We start from the raw sequence: 20,385 nt of genomic DNA on the forward strand, positions 1-20,385 counted from the left end.
GGTGCGATCTATGATGTCTCTTACCGATTTACCGCTTTCTTTTTGGGGCTATGCTTTAGAGACTGCCGCATTCACTTTAAATAGGGCTCCGTCGAAATCCGTTGAGACGACACCGTATGAATTATGGTTTGGGAAGAAACCTAAGCTGTCGTTTCTAAAAGTTTGGGGATGCGATGCTTATGTCAAGAAACTTCAACCTGAAAAGCTCGAACCCAAATCGGAAAAATGCGTCCTCATAGGATACCCAAAAGAAACTATTGGGTACACCTTCTACCTCAGATCCGAAGGCAAGATCTTTGTTGCCAAGAATGGGTCCTTTCTGGAGAAAGAGTTTCTCTCGAAAGAAGTAAGTGGGAGGAAAGTAGAGCTTGATGAAGTATTACCTCTTGAACCGGAAAATGGCGCAACTCAAGAAAATGTTCCTGAGGTGCCTGCACCGACTAGAGAGGAAGTTAATCAAGATACTTCTGATCAAGCCCCTACTGAAATTCGAAGGTCCACAAGGACACGTTCCGCACCAGAGTGGTACGGCAACCCTGTCTTGGAAATCATGCTGTTAGACAATGGTGAACCTTCGAACTATGAAGAAGCAATGGCGGGCCCAGATTCCGACAAATGGCTGGAAGCCATGAAATCCGAGATAGGATCCATGTATGAAAACAAAGTATGGACTTTGACTGACTTGCCCGTTGAGCGGCGAGCCATAGAAAATAAATGGATCTTTAAGAGGAAGACAGACGCGGATGGTAATGTGACCATCTATAAAGCTCGGCTTGTCGCTAAGGGTTATCGACAAGTTCAAGGGGTTGACTACGATGAGACTTTCTCACCGGTAGCGAAGCTGAAGTCCGTCCGAATCATGTTAGCAATTGCCGCATTCTATGATTACGAAATATGGCAAATGGACGTCAAAACGGCATTCCTTAATGGTTTCCTTAAGGAAGAATTGTATATGATGCAGCCGGAAGGTTTTGTCGATCCTAAGAATGCTGACAAAGTGTGCAAGCTCCAACGCTCGATTTATGGGCTGGTGCAAGCATCTCGAAGTTGGAACATTCACTTTGATGAGATGATCAAAGCGTTTGGGTTTACAAAGACTTATGGAGAAGCCTGCGTTTACAAGAAAGTGAGTGGGAGCTCTGTAGCATTTCTCATATTATATGTAGATGACATACTTTTGATGGGAAATGATATAGAACTCTTGGACAGCATCAAGGCCTACTTGAATAAAAGTTTTTCAGTGAAGGACCTTGGAGAAGCTGCTTATATATTAGGCATCAAAATCTATAGAGATAGATCGAGACGTCTCATAGGTCTTTCACAAAGCACATACCTTGATAAGATATTGAAGAAGTTCAATATGGATCAATCCAAGAAGGGGTTCTTGCCTGTGTTACAAGGTATGAAATTGAGCTCAGCTCAATGTCCGACCACGGCAGAAGATATAGAAGAGATGAGCGTCATCCCCTATGCCTCAGCCATAGGTTCTATTATGTATGCCATGCTGTGTACCAGACCTGATGTTAACCTTGCCGTCAGTTTGGTAGGAAGGTACCAAAGTAATCCCGGCAAGGAACACTGGACAGCGGTCAAGAATATCCTGAAGTACCTGAAAAGGACTAAGGAAATGTTTCTCGTTTATGGAGGTGACGAAGAGCTCGTCGTAAAGGGTTACGTCGACGCTAGCTTCGACACAGATCTGGATGACTCTAAGTCACAAACCGGATACGTGTATATTTTGAATGGTGGGGCAGTAAGCTGGTGCAGTTGCAAGCAAAGCGTCGTGGCGGGATCTACATGTGAAGCGGAGTACATGGCAGCCTCGGAGGCAGCACATGAAGCAATATGGGTGAAGGAGTTCATCACCGACCTAGGAGTCATACCCAATGCGTGGGGGCCGATCAAGCTCTTCTGTGACAACACTGGAGCTATTGCACTTGCCAAGGAGCCCAGGTTTCACAAGAAGACAAGGCACATCAAGCGTCGTTTCAACTCCATTCGTGAAAATGTTCAAGATGGAGACATAGAGATTTGTAAAGTACATACGGACCTGAATATAGCAGATCCGTTGACTAAACCTCTCCCTAGAGCAAAACATGATCAACACCAGAATTCCATGGGTGTTCGACTCATCACAATGTAACTAGATTATTGACTCTAGTGCAAGTGGGAGACTGTTGGAAATATGCCCTAGAGGCAATAATAAAAGCATTATTATTATATTTCCTTGTTCATGATAATTGTCTTTATTCATGTTATAATTGTGTTATCCGGAAATCATAATACATGTGTGAATAACAGACACCAACATGTCCCTAGTGAGCCTCTAGTTGACTAGCTCGTTGATCAACAGATAGTCATGGTTTCCTGACTATGGACACTGGATGTCATTGATAACGAGATCACATCATTGGGAGAATGATGTGATGGACAAGACCCAATCCTAAACATAGCACAAGATCGTATAGTTCGTTTGCTAGAGTTTTGCAATGTCAAAGTATCTTTTCCTTAGACCATGAGATCGTGTAACTCCCGGATACCGTAGGAGTGCTTTGGGTATGCCAAACGTCACAACGTAACTGGGTGACTATAAAGGTAGACTACGGGCATCTCCGAAAGTGTCTGTTGGGTGACATGGATCAAGACTGGGATTTGTCACTCCGTATGACGGAGAGGTATCACTGGGCCCACTCGGTAATGCATCATCATAATGAGCTCAGAGTGACCAAGTGTCTGGTCACGGGATCATGCATTACGGTACGAGTAAAGTGACTTGCCGGTAACGAGATTGAACAAGGTATTGGGATACCGACGATCGAATCTCGGGCAAGTAACATATCGATAGACAAAGGGAATAGCGTACGGGATTGATTAAATCCTCGACATCGTGGTTCATCCGATGAGATCATCGTGGAGCATGTGGGAGCCAACATGGGTATCCAGATCCCGCTGTTGGTTATTGACCGGAGAGTCGTCTCGGTCATGTCTGCTTGTCTCCCGAACCCGTAGGGTCTACACACTTAAGGTTCGGTGACGCTAGGGTTATGAAGATATGTATATGCAGAAACCTGAATGTTGTTCGGAGTCCCGGATGAGATCCCGGACGTCACGAGGAGTTCCGGAATGGTCCGGAGGTAAAGAATTATATATAGGAAGTGCTATTTCGGGCATCGGGACAAGTTTCGGGGTTATCGGTATTGTACCGGGACCACCGGAAGGGTCCCGGGGGTCCACCGGGTGGGGCCACATGTCCCGGGGGGCCACATGGTCTGTAGGGGGTGCGCCTTGGCCTAGATGGGCCAAGGGCACCAGCCCCTATAGGCCCATGCGCCTAGGGTTTCCCCCTAGGAGGAGTCCTAGTGGTGGAAGGCACCCCTAGGTGCCTTGGGGGGGAGGGAAACCTCCCCTAGGCCGCCGCCCCCCCTAGTAGATCTCATCTACTAGGGCCGGCCACCCCCCTTGGCACCCCTATATATAGTGGGGGAGAGGAGGGACTTTATACACCAGCCCCTGGCGCCTCCATCTCCCCCCGTTACGTCTCTCCCTCGTAGTCTCGACGAAGCCCTGCTGCTGTGACGCCCTGCATCCACCACCACGCCGTCGTGCTGCTGGATCTTCATCAACCTCTCCTTCCCCCTTGCTGGATCAAGAAGGAGGAGACGTCTCCCGTCCCGTACGTGTGTTGAACGCGGAGGTGCCGTCCGTTCGGCGCTGGTCATCGGTGATTTGGATCACGTCGAGTACGACTACATCATCACCGTTCTTTTGAACGCTTCCGCTCGCGATCTACAAAGGTATGTAGATGCATCCAATGACTCGTTGCTAGATGAACTCCTAGATGATCTTGGTGAAACGAGTAGGAACTTTTTTGTTTTCTGCAACGTTCCCCAACAGGCGTTTGGGCACCCTGCAGTAGACCAGAGGCGCAATCTCGGAGATGCTCTTCCCGTCCGACCAGTGATCCTCCCAGAATAAGCAGGACTCGCCATTACCAACGTGCCAAGAGGTTGAAGCCCTGAAGATGGCCTGAACCTCCGGGCAGCGGGGGATGTGCAGGTGCTGCCATGGGCGCGAGGCGTCGGATCTCTGGAGCCACATCCACCGGGCGCGCAGCGAGATGCCGGTGCGCTGCAGATCCGGGATCCCGAGGCCGCCGAGGGATATTGGTCTACAAACCCGGTGCCAGTTGACCTTGCAGTGGCCTCCACTCGCGTCTTTCCGGCCATACCAGAGGAAGTTTCAAATCAGGCGATTGATGCGCTTTAGGATGGGTGGGTTGATGGCCATTGCGATCATGATGTGCGTGGGCATGGCCAAAAGAACATGACGGCACAGGGCAAGCCTGTCGCCCCTCGACATCAGAGATGCCCACCACGGTGACAGCCTGCGCTCCAGCTTGTCTATGATGGGTTGAAGAGCGGTGGAGCTGACTTTGCGGATCGACAGTGGCAGTCCGAGGTAGGTGGTGGGGAAGTCTTGCAGCGGGCAGGCGAGGTTCGCGGTGATCATGGCCCGGTCCGCGTCCGTGCACTGGATGGGGGAGGCCGCGCATTTGGCATAGTTGGTGTGCAACCCAGACGCAGCCCCGAATACCCGCAGTAGCTCGCGGACGGCAGCCAGGTCGTGCCCGTCAGGTCGGCAGAAGACAACGACGTCGTCGGCGTAGATGGAGACGCTTGAGGACATATGACGTGCAGTGAGGCGTTGCAGCACCCCCTCGCTGGCCCCGCGGCATATGAGGTTGTTGAGGGTGTCGATGACCATGAGAAATAGCATGGGGGACACGTGGTCGCCCTGCCGCAGCCCGCAGCGGTGTTGGATGGGCGGTCCGGGGACGCCGTTGGTGAGGACCCGTGTGCTGGCCGTGCCGAGGAGTATGCATATCCACTCACACCACCGGTGACCGAATCCAAGGTGGCGTAATGTCTCCAGAAGGAAAGCCCAGGACACAGAGTCGAAGGCGCGTGCAATATCAAGCTTGAGCATGACGCGGGGATTTTTCAGGTTGTGGAGCTGCCACGCTGTTTGTTGCATGAGTAAGAAGTTGTCGTTTATGCAGCGGCCGGCGATGAACGCACTTTGGTTGGCAGAGATCATGGCGTCGAGGTGTGGCGCGAGGCGAAGCGAAAGCACCTTGGCGAAGAGTTCGGCAACGAGGTGTATCAGGCTGATCGGCCGATAATCCGAGAGCGATGCAGCATCTTGTTTCTTGGGTAGGAGGATGAGTAGCGCCTCATTGAGCCGCTGGAACCCGCGGCCGTTGAGGTTGTATAACTTGTCGAACGCAGCCACGAAGTTGTCTTTGATGGTTTCCCAAGAAGCACAAAGGAATTCCGACGTGAAGCCGTCCGGGCCGGGGGCCCGGCCCTTCGGGAGCCGTCGGATGGTCTCCCATATCTCACCCTCAGAGAAGGGGAGCTCGAGATCAAGCAGCTCGAAGGAGCGCGGGTCTAGGGCGTCCAGGTCGATGGATGAGGTGCGCTCGACGCCGGTACCTAGGATCGCCGTGAAGTGGTTGAAAGCGGCTTCAGCAATCGCGGCCTGGCCATGCATGTGGTTATCACCGACCTGAAGTTGGAAGATGTGGTTCTTGCGGGCACGGTGGGCGGCATGGAGTCGGAAGAAAGCGGAGCCCGTGTCACCAGCTTTGAGGAAGTTGAGACTCGTGCGCTGCCGGGCCAGGGTTCACTCCAGGGAGGCCAAGCCGAGGTACACGGCTTTCAACCGTCGTCGAAGCCAGGCCTCGGCCGGGGAGAGCGCCCTCCAGTCCTGCGCCGTGTCAAAGCACGCGATCAGCTCACGGGCGACGGACAGCTGCAACGAGACATCCCCCACCGTCCTGGAGCTCCAACGCTGAAGGCACTTGGCAGTGGCACGCAGTCTCGTGAAGATACGACGGAACGGGTCTGGCTCATGGGGTGTAGAGTTCCAAGCCTGCGCAACCACCTCGTGGTAGCCCAGAAGCGAGGGCCAGAACCGCTCGAAGTGGAATCGCCTCGGTTTGCAGGAGCGCGGGAGGGAGTCGATGATGAGCGGCGCGTGATCAGATGCCGCTGACGACAAGCAACGAAGCATGCAGCTTGGATGGTCAGTAGCCCAGCCGGCGGTGCAGAGAACTGAAGGAAATATGCCTTAGAGGCAATAATAAAGTTATTATCTATTTCCTTATATCATGATAAATGTTTATTATTCATGCTAGAATTGTATTAACCGGAAACATAATACATGTGTGAATACATAGACAAACAGAGTGTCACTAGTATGCCTCTACTTGACTAGCTCGTTAATCAAAGATGGTTATGTTTCCTAACCATGAACAAAGAGTTGTTATTTGATTAACGGGATCACATCATTAGGTGAATGATCTGATTGGCATGACCCATTCCATTAGCTTAGCACCCGATCGTTTAGTATGTTGCTATTGCTTTCTTCATGACTTATACATGTTCCTATGACTATAAGATTATGCAACTCCCATTTGCCGGAGGAACACTTTGTGTGCTACCAAACGTCACAACGTAAATGGGTGATTATAAAGGTGCTCTACAGGTGTCTCCAAAGGTGCATGTTGGGTTGGCGTATTTCGAGATTAGGATTTGTCACTCCGATTGTCGGAGAGGTATCTCTGGGCCCTCTCGGTAATGCACATCACATAAGCCTTGCCAGCATTGCAACTAATGAGTTAGTTGTGAGATGATGTATTACAGAACGAGTAAAGAGACTTGCCGGTAACGAGATTGAACTAGGTATTGAGATACCGACGATCGAATCTCGGGCAAGTAACATACCGATGACAAAGGGAACACCGTATGTTGTTATGCGGTCTGACCGATAAATATCTTCGTAGAATATGTAGGAGCCAATATGAGCATCCAGGTTCCACTATTGGTTATTGACCGGAGACATGTCTCGGTCATGTCTACATTGTTCTCGAACCCGTAGGGTCAGCACGCTTAAGGTTTCGATGACAGTTATATTATGAGTTTATGAGTTTTGATGTACCGAAGTTAGTTCGGAGTCCCGGATGTGATCACGGACATGACGAGGAGTCTCGAAATGGTCGAGACATAAAGATTGATATATTGGACGGCTATATTCGGACACCGGAAGTGTTCCGGGTGATTTCGGAGAAAACCGGAGAGCCGGAGGGTTACCGGAACCCCCCCGGGAGAAGTAATGGGCCATATGGGCCTTAGTGGAAAGAGAGAGGGGCAGCCAAAGTTGGGCTGTGCGCCTCCTCCCCCCTGGTCCGAATTGGACTAGGAGAGGGGGGCGGCGCCCCCCTTTCCCTCTCCCTCCCCACTTCCTTCCCCCTCCTAGTAGGAGTCCTACTCCTACTAGGAGGAGGACTCCTCCTTGGCGCGCCTATAGGGCCGGCCGGCCTCCTCCCCTTGCTCCTTTATATACGGGGGCAAGGGACACCCCTAGACACACAAGTTGATCCACGTGATCATATTCTTAGCCGTGTGTGGTGCCCCCTTCCACCATAGTCCTCGATAATATTGTAGCGGTGCTTAGGCGAAGCCCTGCGACGGTAGTGCATCAAGATCGTCACCACGCCGTCGTGCTGACGGAACTCTTCCCCGACACTTTGCTAGATCAGAGTCCGGGGATCGTCATCGAGCTGAACGTATGCTAGAACTCGGAGGTGCCGTAGTTTCGGTGCTTGATCGGTCGGGCCGTGGAGACGTATGACTACATCAACCAAACGCTTCCATTGTCGATCTACAAGGGTACGTAGATCATACTCTCCCCTCTCGTTGCTATGCATCACCATGATCTTGCGTGTGCGTAGGAAATTTTTTGAAATTACTACGAAACCCAACAGTGGCATCCGAGCCTAGGTTTTATATGTTGATGTTATATGCACGAGTAGAACACAAGTGAGTTTTGGATATAAGTCATACTGCTTACCAGCATGTCATACTTTGGTTCGGCGGTATTGTTGGATGAAGCGGCCCGGACCGACATTACGCGTACGCTTACGCGAGACCGGTTCTCCCGACGTGCTTTGCACATAGGTGGCTTGCGGGTGACAGTTTCTCCAACTTTAGTTGAGCCGAGTGTGGCTACGCCCGGTCCTTGCGAAGGTTAAGACAACATCAACTTGACAAACTATCGTTGTGGTTTTGATGCGTAGGTAAGATTGGTTCTTTCTTAAGCCCGTAGCAGCCACGTAAAACTTGCAACAACAAAGTAGAGGACGTCTAACTTGTTTTTGCAGGGCATGTTGTGATGTGATATGGTCAAGACATGATGCTAAAATTTTATTGTATGAGATGATCATGTTTTGTAACCGAGTTATCGGCAACTGGCAGGAGCCATATGGTTGTCGCTTTATTGTATGCAATGCAATCGCGCTGTAATGCTTTACTTTATCACTAAGCGGTAGCGATAGTCGTGGAAGCATAAGATTGGCGAGACGACAACGATGCTACGATGGAGATCAAGGTGTCGCGCCGGTGACGATGGTGATCACGACGGTGCTTCGAAGATGGAGATCACAAGCACATGATGATGATGGCCATATCATATCACTTATATTGATTGCATGTGATGTTTATGTTTTATGCATCTTATGTTGCTTTGATTGACGGTAGCATTATAAGATGATCTCTCACTAATTATCAAGAAGTGTTCTCCCTGAGTATGCACCGTTGCGAAAGTTCTTCGTTCTGAGACACCACGTGATGATCGGGTGTGATAGGCTCTACGTTCAAATACAACGGGTGCAAAACAGTTGCACACGCGGAATACTCAGGTTATACTTGACGAGCCAAGCATATACAGATATGGCCTCGGAACACGGAGACCGAAAGGTCGAGCGTGAATCATATAGTAGATATGATCAACATAGTGATGTTCACCAATGAAACTACTCCATCTCACGTGATGATCGGACATGGTTTAGTTGATTTGGATCACGTAATCACTTAGAGGATTAGAGGGATGTCTATCTAAGTGGGAGTTCTTTAAGTAAATTAATTGAACCTAAATTTATCATGAAACTTAGTACCTGATAGTATCTTGCTTGTTTATGCTTGATTGTAGATAGATGGTTCATGTTGTTGTTCCGTTGAATTTTAATGCGTTCCTTGAGAAAGCAAAGTTGAAAGATGATGGTAGCAATTACACGGACTCGGTCTGTAACTTGAGGATTATCCTCATTGCTGCACAGAAGAATTACGTCCTGGAAGCACCGCTGGGTGCCAGGCCTGCTGCTGGAGCAACACCAGATGTTATGAACGTCTGGCAGAGCAAAGCTGATGACTACTCGATAGTTCAGTGTGCCATGCTTTACGGCTTAGAATCGGGACTTCAACGACGTTTTGAACGTCATGGAGCATATGAGATGTTCCAGGAGTTGAAGTTAATATTTCAAGCAAATGCCCGGATTGAGAGATATGAAGTCTCCAATAAGTTCTATAGCTGCAAGATGGAGGAGAACAGTTCTGTCAGTGAGCATATACTCAAAATGTCTGGGTATAATAATCACTTGATTCAATTGGGAGTTAATCTTCCAGATGATTGCGTCATTGACAGAATTCTCCAATCACTGCCACCAAGCTACAAGAGCTTCGTGATGAACTATAATATGCAAGGGATGAATAAGACTATTCCCGAGCTCTTCGCAATGCTGAAAGCTGCGGAGGTAGAAATCAAAAAGGAGCATCAAGTGTTGATGGTCAACAAGACCACTAGTTTCAAGAAAAAAGGGCAAAGGGAAGAAGAAGGGGAACTTCAAAAAGAACAGCAAGCAAGTTGCTACTCAAGAGAAGAAACCCAAACCTGGACCTAAGCCTGAAACTGAGTGCTTCTACTGCAAGCAGACTGGTCATTGGAAGCGGAACTGCCCCAAGTATTTGGCGGATAAGAAGGATGGCAAGGTGAACAAAGGTATATGTGATATACATGTTATTGATGTGTACCTTACTAATGCTCGCAGTAGCACCTGGGTATTTGATACTGGTTCTGTTGCTAATATTTGCAACTCGAAACAGGGACTACGGATTAAGCGAAGATTGGCTAAGGACGAGGTGACGATGCGCGTGGGAAACGGTTCCAAAGTCGATGTGATCGTAGTCGGCACGCTACCTCTACATCTACCTTCGGGATTAATATTAGACCTAAATAATTGTTATTTGGTGCCAGCGTTAAGCATGAACATTATATCTGGATCTTGTTTGATGCGAGACGATTATTCATTTAAATCTGAGAATAATGGTTGTTCTATTTATATGAGTAATATCTTTTATGGTCATGCACCCTTAAAGAGTGGTCTATTTTTGATGAATCTCGATAGTAGTGACACACATATTCATAGCGTCGAAGCCAAAAGATGCAGAGTTGATAATGATAGTGCAACTTATTTGTGGCACTGCCGTTTAGGTCATATCGGTGTAAAGCGCATGAAGAAACTCCATACTGATGGACTTTTGGAACCACTTGATTATGAATCACTTGGTACTTGCGAACCGTGCCTCATGGGCAAGATGACTAAAACGCCGTTCTCCGGTACTATGGAGAGAGTAACAGATTTGTTGGAAATCATACATACAGATGTATGTGGTCCGATGAATATTGAGGCTCGTGGCGGATATCGTTATTTTCTCACCTTCACAGATGACTTAAGCAGATATGGGTATATCTACTTAATGAAACATAAGTCTGAAATGTTTGAAAAGTTCAAAGAATTTCAGAGTGAAGTTGAAAATCATCGTAACAAGAAAATAAAGTTTCTACGATCTGATCGTGGAGGAGAATATTTGAGTTACGAGTTTGGTGTACATTTGAAACAATGCGGAATAGTTTCGCAACTCACGCCACCCGGAACACCACAGCGTAATGGTGTGTCCGAACGTCGTAATCGTACTTTACTAGATATGGTGCGATCTATGATGTCTCTTACTGATTTACCGCTATCGTTTTGGGGATACGCTCTAGAGACGGCCGCATTCACGTTAAATAGGGCACCATCAAAATCCGTTGAGACGACGCCTTATGAACTGTGGTTTGGCAAGAAACCAAAGTTGTCATTTCTGAAAGTTTGGGGCTGCGATGCTTATGTGAAAAAGCTTCAACCTGATAAGCTCGAACCCAAATCGGAGAAATGTGTCTTCATAGGATATCCAAAGGAAACTATTGGATACACCTTCTATCACAGATCTGAAGGCAAGACTTTTGTTGCTAAATTCGGAAACTTTCTGGAGAAGGAGTTTCTCTCGAAAGAAGTGAGTGGGAGGAAAGTAGAAATTGACGAGGTAACTGTACCTGCTCCCTTATTGGAAAGTAGTGCATCACAGAAAACTGTTTCAGTGACACCTACACCAGTTAGTGAGGAAGCTAATGATGATAATCATGAAACTTCAGAACAAGACACTACTGAACCTCGTAGATCAACCAGAGTGAGATCCGCACCAGAGTGGTACGGTAATCCTGTTCTGGAAGTCATGCTACTAGATCATGATGAACCTACGAACTATGAAGAAGCGATGGTGAGCCCAGATTCCGCAAAATGGCTTGAAGCCATGAAATCTGAGATGGGATCCATGTATGAGAACAAAGTATGGACTTTGGTTGACTTGCCCGATGATCAGCAAGCAATTGAGAATAAATGGATCTTCAAGAAGAAGACTGACGCTGACGGTAATATTACTGTCTACAAAGCTCGACTTGTTGCAAAAGGTTTTTGGCAAGTTCAAGGGATTGACTACGATGAGACCTTCTCACCCGTAGCGATGCTTAAGTCTGTCCGAATCATGTTAGCAATTGCCGCATTTTATGATTATGAAATTTGGCAGATGGATGTCAAAACTGCATTCCTAAATGGATTTCTGGAAGAAGAGTTGTATATGATGCAACCAGAAGGTTTTGTCGATCCAAAGGGAGCTAACAAAGTGTGCAAGCTCCAGCGATCCATTTATGGACTGGTGCAAGCCTCTCGGAGTTGGAATAAACGCTTTGATAGTGTGATCAAAGCATTTGGTTTTATACAGACTTTTGGAGAAGCCTGTATTTACAAGAAAGTGAGTGGAAGCTCTGTAGCATTTCTGATATTATATGTGGATGACATATTACTAATTGGAAATTATATAGAATTTCTGGATAGCATAAAGGGATACTTGAATAAGAGTTTTTCAATGAAAGACCTCGGTGAAGCTGCTTACATATTAGGCATTAAGATCTATAGAGATATATCAAAACGCTTAATTGGACTTTCACAAAGCACATACCTTGACAAAGTTTTGAAGAAGTTCAAAATGGATCAAGCAAAGAAAGGGTTCTTGCCTGTGTTACAAGGTGTGAAGTTGAGTAAGACTCAATGCCCGACCACTTTAGAAGATAGAGAGAAAATGAAAGATGTTCCCTATGCTTCAGCCATAGGCTCTATCATGTATGCAATGCTGTGTAGCAGACCTGATGTGTGCCTTGCTATAAGTCTAGCAGGGAGGTACCAAAGTGATCCAGGAGTGGATCACTGGACAGCGGTCAAGAACATCCTGAAATACCTGAAAAGGACTAAGGATATGTTTCTCATATATGGAGGTGACAAAGAGCTCATCATAAAAGGTTACGTTGATGCAAGCTTTGACACTGATCCGGGCGATTCTAAATCGCAAACCGGATACGTGTTTACATTAAACGGTGGAGCTGTCAGTTGGTGCAGTTCTAAAAAAAGCGTTGTAGCGGGATCTACATGTGAAGCGGAGTACATAGCTGCTTCGGAAGCAGCAAATGAAGGATTCTCGATGAAGGAGTTCATGTCCGATCTAGGTGTCATACCTAGTGCATCGGGTCCAATGAAAATCTTTTGTGACAATACTGGTGCAATTGCCTTGGCAAAGGAATCCAGATTTCACAAGAGAACCAAGCACATCAAGAGACGCTTCAATTCCATCCGGGATCTAGTCCAGGTGGGAGACATAGAGATTTGCAAGATACATACGGATCTGAATGTTGCAGACCCGTTGACTAAGCCTCTTCCACGAGCAAAACATGATCAACACCAAAGCTCCATGGGTGTTAGAATCATTACTGTGTAATCTAGATTATTGACTCTGGTGCAAGTGGGAGACTGAAGGAAATATGCCCTAGAGGCAATAATAAAGTTATTACTTATTTCCTTATATCATGATAAATGTTTATTATTCATGCTAGAATTGTATTAACCGGAAACATAATACATGTGTGAATACATAGACAAACAGAGTGTCACTAGTATGCCTCTACTTGACTAGCTCGTTAATCAAAGATGGTTATGTTTCCTAACCATGAACAAAGAGTTGTTATTTGATTAACGGGATCACATCATTAGGTGAATGATCTGATTGACATGACCCATTCCATTAGCTTAGCACCCGATCGTTTAGTATGTTGCTATTGCTTTCTTCATGACTTATACATGTTCCTATGACTATGAGATTATGCAACTCCTGTTTGCCGGAGGAACACTTTGTGTACTACCAAACGTCACAACGTAAATGGGTGATTATAAAGGTGCTCTACAGGTGTCTCCAAAGGTGCATGTTGGGTTGGCGTATTTCGAGATTAGGATTTGTCACTCCGATTGTCGGAGAGGTATCTCTGGGCCCTCTCGGTAATGCACATCACATAAGCCTTGCAAGCATTGCAACTAATGAGTTAGTTGCGAGATGATGTATTACAGAACGAGTAAAGAGACTTGCCGGTAACGAGATTGAACTAGGTATTGAGATATCGACGATCGAATCTCGGGCAAGTAACATACTGATGACAAAGGGAACAACGTATGTTGTTATGCGGTTTGACCGATAAGGATCTTCGTAGAATATGTAGGAGCCAATATGAGCATCCAGGTTCCGCTATTGGTTATTGACCGGAGACGTGTCTCGGTCATGTCTATATTGTTCTTGAACCCGTAGGGTCCGCACGCTTAAGGTTTCGATGACAGTTATATTATGAGTTTATGAGTTTTGATGTACCAAAGTTTGTTCGGAGTCCCGGATGTGATCACGGACATGACGAGGAGTCTCGAAATGGTCGAGACATAAAGATTGATATATTGGACGGCTATATTCGGACACCGGAAGTGTTCCGGGTGATTTCGGAGAAAACCGGAGAGCCGGAGGGTTACCAGAACCCCGCCGGGAGAAGTAATGGGCCATATGGGCCTTAGTGGAAAGAGAGAGGGGCAGCCAAAGGTGGGCCGCGCGCCTCCTCCCCCCTTGGTCCGAATTGGACTAGGAGAGGGGGGGGGGCGCCCCCCTTTCCCTCTCCCTCCCCACTTCCTTCCCCCTCCTAGTAGGAGTCCTACTCCTACTAGGAGGAGGACTCCTCCTTGGCGCACCTATAGGGCCGGCCGGCCTCTTCCCCTTGCTCCTTTATATACGGGGGCAGGGGGCACCCCTAGACACACAAGTTGATCCACGTGATCATATTCTTAGCCGTGTGCGGTGCCCCCTTCCACCATAGTCCTCGATAATATTGTAGCGGTGCTTAGGCGAAGCCCTGCGATGGTAGTGCATCAAGATCGTCACCACGCCGTCGTGCTGACGGAACTCTTCCCCGACACTTTGCTGGATCGGAGTCCGGGGATCGTCATCGAGCTGAACGTGTGCTAGAACTCGGAGGTGCCGTAGTTTCGGTGCTTGATCGGTCGGGCCATGGAGACGTACGACTACATCAACCAAACGCTTCCGTTGTCGATCTACAAGGGTACGTAGATCACACTCTCCCCTCTCGTTGTTATGCATCACCATGATCTTGCGTGTGCGTAGGAAATTTTTTGAAATTACTACGAAACCCAACAAGAACGCGGTCGATGCGCTCGAGGGTCGGCGCCTCGCGTTCGTTAGACCAGGTGTAGCGTCGGCCTTGTAGATAGATGTCCTGAAGCTCCTCATCGGCGATGAAATGCCTAAAGCGGCGCATGGTAGCCCGATGCAGATTCCCGTTGTTCTTGTCCTCGACATTCGCGATCCTGTTGAAGTCGCCCCCAATAAGCCAAGGCCCGGCGCAGCAAGATCTCGTGTCGTGCAGGTCGGCGAGGAAGGCGATCTTGTCCGACTCCTCTTGGGGCCCGTAAACTCCCGTCACCCACCAGTGTGGGCTGCCGTCGCGGGGGGTCACCAGCGCGTTGATGAAGTGGTCGGCGATGGTTGGATGGGAGAGGGAGACGATGTCGTTCTGCCATGCAAGAAGAATGCCGCCGCGTGTATCCGTGGCCGGGAGGAAGAAGTAGGCGGCAAACAGAGCGCCCAACGTTTCGCATACGAGGGGCGACGAGAAGGCAGCGATCTTTGTTTCCTGAAGACATGCGATACATGGGTTGGCCGAACGGATGACGGAGCGAACAGCGCTACGCTTAGCAGGGCAGTTTAGACCCCGCACGTTCCAAAATATAGCCCTTAGGTTGTACTCCATTGGAAAACTAGTGTTGTCTCGGTGGGGAGGAGCAACAGAAGTTAGGCCTCGGTGATGAGCGCGGGTGGGGCATGCAGCGAGTCGTCGGGGTTGGCCGGCACCTCCCAGCCATGGTAGTCTGCGAGTGCGGCGATCATGTCGGCGGCCAGTGGGCGATCAAACATGCGCGCGTACTTCTCGAGGATGGAGTTAGAGATTGGTTCATCGTGCTGCAGCAGGCCAAGGCGGTGTAGGAGCACCCGCTTTGCCTTCATCTCAGAGTCGAGGCCACGATCAGCCTTGGCAACGCGTCCACTGCGACGAGGCGTGAAATCTAGCGGGACGGCGTTGCAGCGTCGGCGCGGAGGCGGGGGCGGGAGGACTGGTTCGTTGGGGCGCTGCACCGAGGAGACGAACCGCTCCAAGCGCTCCCCAACCGCGTGATCGTGGCCATCAATGGTTGGGATCCCGTCCGTGGTGCATGGCGCAATGATTATGGCCTGACAGGTGTTGGGCCCACAATCCACGTCATGCGCCTGGGTTGGCTCCAGCATCGCAGGGACATGCATGGCGCTGACCGGCACCACGAAGGCCTGGGCCTGTAGCACGTGGGCGGGGGGTGGGGTAGGCTCTGTCTGCGCCACGGTGGGCCTGGGCTGCGCCGCCTGCAGGCCGCAGGCCGGTTGGGAGATGGGATTGGCACGGTGGGTTGGAATCTCTGGCCTGTCGGCGGCAGAATCAACAGAAGCAGCTTTGTCGGGGGAGCGTGGGGCATCGAGCGCAAGGGCTGGCACCGGTGATGGGCCTGGCGGTGTCTGGTCGGGCGCAGAGGACTGACAAGTGGCAAGCCCGTGCTCGCCAAAGCTGACCTGGGATGGCAGCGATTGGATGTCTCGTAGCGAGGAGCGCGTCAAACCGTTGACTGGTGAGCCCGAGGTGGACAGACGGCCGTCCAGCGTGGACCCGGGCGTGGTAGCAATTATCCGTTGGCTAAGCGCGGGCCCGCCAGCAGGGATTGGGTCCATGGGTGGGTGGGGCCCCAGAATGCCCCGCCAACCGTGGTACGGAGGACGCGTACCTCGGCGGCGGCGTTGGCCCTGGCCGGCGGTCCTAGTGCGGCGGGTGCCGGGCGGGGACGCCCGAGAGGGGAGCGGCGGGAACTCGTGTCGCCGGGGCCAGCGCGGAGGGAGCGGGGGTGACGGGGGGTTCGCGTCACCGTCATTGGTGCCGCCCGGCGAGCGCGGCCGTGCAGGTGGAGGCACCGGCCGGCAGAAATCCTCCGAGGCGGTGACCAAGATCTGCACCGGCTTGCGGAGCGTGCGCCGGACGAAGCGCTCGGCGCGGTCGGGGTCAGCATCTGCATTGACGGCGTCTGGCTCCGGGAGCAGCAGGTCGGTCGAGCGCGGGATGGCATCGGGATTCGTGGTCCAGGCCGAGAATCTGAATCGGGACATGTCGCTGCCGTCATGGGTGAAGGGGAGGAGGTGCTCGATCTCGAGGAACGGGGAGAGCATGGATTCGACGGAGGAACGGTGCCACGCCTGGTCGGGAAGGCCGACGATCTCGACCTCCACCCGAAATCGCAGCTGCACCGGCTCGCAGCCAGCGGAGTGACTCCAGGGGTGGACGATGAGTCGGAAGCGTGGCAAGCGCACCGAGCGCAGGGCCACCCTGGCTCGGGCCTCGATCGAGGAGAACTTTAGGAGGAACTCGTCGTGGCCACGGCTGTGGACGGAGAACTCGTCATCGGCGAGGCTGAATCTCTCGCGCAGCAGCCCAGCGACCTCCTCGCGACCAATGCCAGAGCGGTTGCCAGCAACAGTGGCCGTAAGGGCGCGCTCCCGCAGCTCCTTCTCGGTGGCGACCAGCCTGGCCGTGTGCGGCAGGTAGCACACGGCAGATGCGGGGCGGAGGGCAGGGTAGCCGGAGAGCACGACAGGCGTCTTGCTCGAGGAGGTGGAGGGGTTGCACTGGGAAGAGCGCGACGGCGAAGCAGAGGCAGGCGAGGACCGGCCCCCACACCCGGAAGACGCGGGGTTGCTTGGGCCGGCGGCACTCGCGCCCACGCTCGCGGGAGAGGACGAGGCTGGGGGAAGGCATGGTCGCGGCGAGGAGCCGCATCGACGCTTGGATGGCGGCTCAGCAGACGAGGCCGGAGAGCGCGGGTTAGTGCAGTCGCGTGCAACATGGCCCGGGAACCTGCAGCGGCGGCAACAAATGGCACGGCGGCACTTCGAGCGCGGGTGGGCGGTGCTGTAGCAGCGCGGGCACTCGCCGGGCGCAGCCGCGGAGGGATGGGATCCGCCTGGCGGCGACGGGGGGAGCACCGGCGGGGCCGCTTACGGCCGCGCGCGGACTCCCAAGGCGCCTCAGGGCTGACGCGGTGGACCTCGGATCTCGGCTCGAGGCGTTGCAGAGGCTGCGAGTCACCCTCGGAAGACGCGAGGGGCTCCTCGCAGAGCATGGCCCGGAAGGAGCGAGGCGCGGCGGGGCTTGCAGATCCAGCGGCAGAGGGGCTTGAATCCAACCAGCGAAGCTCGCGGCCGCGACCGCCGGTGGAGGGGAGGCCATGCGTAGGGTGGAGGTGGGCGGCGGGGTCGGGGTGGCCGCCGTCGAGAGTGGTGTACGTCGGGGCCGGAGTGGCCGGCGGTGGAGTGCGCGAGCCAGGAGCTAGAGCACCAACCCTAAACCCTCGTCTTCTGCTTCCCAGCCGCCGTATCCTTGCTTGTAGTTGTAGCCCCCGTATCCATCTGCATCTTGGACCTACCCTTCTTGGAATCCATCTCAATCTCACTATGGTACGCACCTTGCATAGTTTTCCTAACCCTCGCGGCCTCTTTTTTACGTGAGGAAACCCTAGGGTTTAGAGTTCGCGTGCGGGTACCAATCGATCTCGCTCAACACAAACAAAGCAGGTTTTGCTTGCTTTTTTGCGGGGGTAAAGGAGATTTTCATTACTCACGAGGGCCTCTCAGCCACAACCAAGTTTACAATGAAGTCTAACCCCGAGTACAACCACACTGCGGTTCGGGGGTACTACGGCCATAAGCAGCAAGTTCATGGCTAACTTTATTTTGCGAACGACGACAAAGAGGAAAAGAAATCTCCCTATCCTTAGTTGAAGCCAAGCTTTTAATCTCCCGGATCACGAAGTGATGTGTTGATCTATCATCGGAATTTTCTATGATTAGCGACACTGCCTCAGAACTATCTAGTTCTACTGAAATTGGCAGCATCGTCCGACGGAAGGCTAGCTCTCCAGCCCCTCCCTACACGCTACGAGCTCGGCGCCCACCGCGTCGCCACAAGTACGGAGTTCATGGCAAGCGCTAAATATGATGTTTCACTTAGTGTACTGGAGGATCATCCCACCTCCCGCCATACCTATAGCCGGTATGAAGCTTCCGTCCGTGTTCAACTTGGTCCATCTTGTAGTAGGAGCGACCCAACTCAGCTCCTCTTTAGCTAGGGTGCTGGCTGTATGTGCTGGTGGCGCATCATTGATCACCATTTTCCCCTTCACAACATCATCATTGGGGTACTGCTTGAGGCACAATAAAGAGCTGATATATCCATGTAGAAACCGCCAAGAGGACTCACTTGGAAGTGGCTGTTTTTCATGCGTGATCTCATTTCGCACGTGCCAAGTCCTCCACATGATCATCAATACGATCATACACGTCATCTCATCCAAAGGCTCAAGGAGGGTGAACAACCATTCTGGCCCCGTGTTGCGAATGGATTCAATCCTCGGGATGACCCAATCTAGCGCAATGGCATGCCAAAGTTCCTTCACAAAGGGGCACCTGCACATCGCATGGAACCCATCCTCTCATTCCACACCACAAATGGGACATATGTCAGAAAGCTCAAGATGACGTGAAAATTTATTTGCCCAAGTAGCTAGAGAGTTGGTCAAAATCCGCCAAGCAAACACGCGTACCTTTGGGGGAGCAGGGCACCCCCATATGGTCTTCCAGATGGCGCGACGAGCATCCGGTGCCCTGCTCATGGCGGTGGCCAATGGACGCTCGCGCTCGTCCATGGCCAACCGATAAGCAGAACGAACGGTGAAGATACCGTTCTTCTCTGGCGCCCAGGCAATGATGTCGTCGGTGCAGCGAGGCGAGGTGCAAATGCTGGATATTGCATCGACGTCCGCTGGGAGGAAGTGTCGGCGGAGAAGATCCATACGCCAGGACCCATCCGCCGCGAGAAGCTCCGCCACTCTCCTCAGCCGGCAGGTGCCTTGCTGCGTGATAGGTTGGCGCGAGGGTTTCCTCGGCACCCATCGGTCGCGCCATATCCGGATATTTTGGTGTCACGACCGGTTTTCCAATAAAAATATTTATTGATAAACCAGTTTTTGAGTCCAGTATGAGAGAAATCCTCCTCACTGGTAGACAATTTCTTGATACAATAAGCCAGTAGCATAAAATATATTACAGGGTTGAACTGCGGTCGCTCAACCAAATTATTACAAGCACGCCAATAATCATACATAATGGCGGACAGGACACAGTGGTGTGGAGACATACTACTGACTCATGGATAGGTTGGTGGTGGAAAAGCACAGCGGGAAGGGAAATACAAGACTCTAAGAATATCATTTCATCGAACGTCGAGGTGAGGCTCGATAAATTTATTTGGTAGCGGAAGCGGATATAAAACAGTGGCCAAATCCAGGGTCGCACGAGACTGACTAGGACTCCTCTAAGTGTCGGACTCGCTATCGAACTCTTCATCCATGAGATCGCCTTCGTCAGCATCTGGCCAAATCAACAAGCCAGTGAGTACTTTGAAAGTACTCGCAAGACAGTTCAGACGTAAGATATAACAAATGCATGCATGGATGCAACATGATTAATTCCTTAATGCACAATAAATAAAATTGGCATAACGGGTAAGTAAAAAGGGAAACGGCGGTAGTCCGCCTGAAATTCCACAGAACATAAATAAGGACCGATCGGGTGTCTGAAGCGACGCCTCGAAAGGTGAACAAAT

At 50.9% G+C, this 20,385-nt stretch overlaps 1 pseudogene; it reads right to left on the minus strand.

Moving 5' to 3' along the window:
• LOC119318862 overlaps positions 1 to 18,164 on the minus strand; it is a 41,185-nt pseudogene extending 23,021 nt beyond the window's left edge.
• Between the last annotated feature and the right edge of the window lie 2,221 nt (positions 18,165 to 20,385).

The sequence above is a fragment of the Triticum dicoccoides genome, chromosome 6A (assembly GCF_002162155.2).
Source record: "Triticum dicoccoides isolate Atlit2015 ecotype Zavitan chromosome 6A, WEW_v2.0, whole genome shotgun sequence".
NCBI classification, from domain to species: domain Eukaryota; kingdom Viridiplantae; phylum Streptophyta; class Magnoliopsida; order Poales; family Poaceae; genus Triticum; species Triticum dicoccoides.